The sequence below is a fragment of the Dipteris shenzhenensis genome, chromosome 4 (assembly GCF_047967505.1).
Source record: "Dipteris shenzhenensis isolate YYH24624 ecotype China chromosome 4, Dip_SZ_1.0, whole genome shotgun sequence".
Taxonomy (NCBI): domain Eukaryota; kingdom Viridiplantae; phylum Streptophyta; class Polypodiopsida; order Gleicheniales; family Dipteridaceae; genus Dipteris; species Dipteris shenzhenensis.
This window is the reverse complement of record NC_141599.1, coordinates 61,544,698-61,547,197: the sequence shown is the minus strand read 5'-3', so window position 1 is coordinate 61,547,197 and position 2,500 is coordinate 61,544,698.

Here is a 2,500-nt window from a genome sequence, read left to right as displayed (position 1 = left end):
CTTCGGTCTTCAAAGTTCTCATTTGAATATTTGCTACTACCACCAAGATGTTCACTGGGGGCCGTTTCACTCGGGCTCATCGAGGCCTCGCACTTGCCCCGATGGCCGGGGTATAGGTCACACACTTCAGTGCCATCCATTTTCGGGGCTAGTTGATTCGGCAAGTGAGTTGTTACACACTCCTTAGCGGATTTCGAGTTCCATGACCACCGTCCTGCTGTCTTAATCAATCAACACCCTTTGTGGGATCTAGGTTAGCGCGCAGTTCGGCACCGTAACCCGGCTTTCGGTTCATCTCGCATCGCTAGTTCTGCTTACCAAAAATGGCCCACTTGGAGCCCCCATTCTGCACTGGGGTTCAACGGAGCAACCTCGGCCACTTACCTATTTAGGGTTTGAGAATAGGTCGAGGGTGTTACACCCCCCGATGCCTCTAATCATTCGCTTTACTCGATAAAACTGTGCAATGAGCTCCGGTTATCCTGAGGGAAACTTCAGAGGGAATCGGCTACTAGATGGTTAATCTCAAGGTCCAATTCATCATTGTGATGCACATTGAAAGATATCAGGGAAATGTCTTGCTTTATTGGGGTTTTCTAGTTTAGAGGAGTCATATACGGAATTGAAGTAGAAGACTATCTAGTGCAATAAGAAGCACAAGAGGCATAGTGTTATGAATAGATGGAAGGGAGTCATGGCTGCTCATTGGCTTTGTCTTACTTACTCTTATGGGCTTTTGAACATCTCTTAAGTGTGTTCCTCATATTAGAACATCATTCATGAGGTCTTCTTGTTTTTATTTAAATTTTGGTTTTGTATTATGGGTTTTATATTAGAAAAAGCAAGTAAGACTATCCTGAGCATACGTTGATGCTTTGAAAAACGTTTCGTCCATTACGCTCTTATATATTTGTTTTCATTATTGTGACAAGTCATGATTCATTTTGAGTTCTTTTTTTTTTAATTTGCAAAGGTGTATGCCTTTATTTATGATAAGAAAGATTGTGTTCCTTCACATTGTGATTTTCCCATTGTGTCTTGCTCTCAGGATGAAAATTTGAAGTCAATGTATTGAGAAAATTTTCTCCATATGTAAAGGTTTTTAGAGCTAAGAATGTTGGAAATTGTGGTCCACCAACCATTCGATCATTGATTCCGTCGAAATGCTATAGATATTTATGACGCCGCAAATATCTACCCCCCTCTATTCGGATGGAAGTATCCGAGGGCGTTGTAAAGGGGAGATGAGGCTCGGGCAAAGGGGAGATGTGTGAAAAGTGGGGCGTTGTAAAGGGGAGATGAGGCTCGGGCAAAGGGGAGATGTGCGAAAAGAGGAGATGAGGCTGGGCAAAGGCGAGATGTGTGGAAAGAGGAGATGAGGCTCCGGCAAAGGGGAGATGTGTGAAAAGAGGAGATGAGGCTCGGGCAAAGGGGAGATGTGTGAAAAGAGGGACGAAGGAGAGATGTGTGAAAAGCAAAAAGAGGGGAGACGAGGCTCGAGATGTGTGAAAAGAGGGACGAAGGAGAGATGTGTGAAAAGAAAAAAGAGGGGAGACAAGGCTCGAGCAAAAAGAGGGGAGACGAGGCTCGGGCTACGGCGAAGGCAAAGGCAAAGTTTATTAATAATTATATTTATATTACCGAGTAGGGGCAAGCAGGATTAGAGCTCATGACCTCTTAGCTCAAACAAAAGGATCGCCTAGACCGTGGAACCATGAGCTGTACTAGCGACTGAAATTTTGTGGACTTTTGCTATTTCTACTAATCCACAAAGCCTGAGTGAACAAGACATAAGTGAATAGGGCATACAGTGTATTCCCTCACGCATCTGCGCTTTCCCACCATTGCAGGCACTCTCTAGCCAGGCAACCTGCAGCCCGCCTCCGCCTCCGCCTCAAGCTTCCTTCAGCACTCTTTCTCATCCTCTAGAAGTTCCTCTTTTCGTAACCTGCCCCAGCCCTCTTTCTCCCCTCTTTTCGTTCCCATCCTCTCGAAGTTCCTCTCCCTTCATTGCCTGCAGATTACGGGAGGGCGAATGCATTAGGCGAAGCTAGGATTGGGTAAGCATCGATTGTTTAAGCATTGTGGATGATGAAATGCATGTGGGATTCGTAGGGTTTAGGCAGCGGACCACCGCCAGGCGCTCAATATAACGTTCACTCGTGGACCTTCACCAATTACGGCACGCAGGCTCCTCGCTTCGATGCTATGCCACTGCCTTCTTTCAAAAGGCTGTTCGTTATTCCTGTGGGCAGCAGCATTTTAGCTGTACTTGTATGGCAGCAATTGTGAAGTGTCGGAGGCACGATGTGATCGACCAAGACGGAAGCTTTCCACCAGCTGTTGGGCAAAGGAGGCTTTGGATCAATACCAACACATGCCGGTGGCAGTGAAGAGGACCTCCAAACACTCCAACCAAGGTTCCTTGCCGAGGTTTCCATCATAGGCAAGCTTAGGTATCGGAACCTGGTGCCTCTCATCCGTTGGTGCAGTAAAGGGG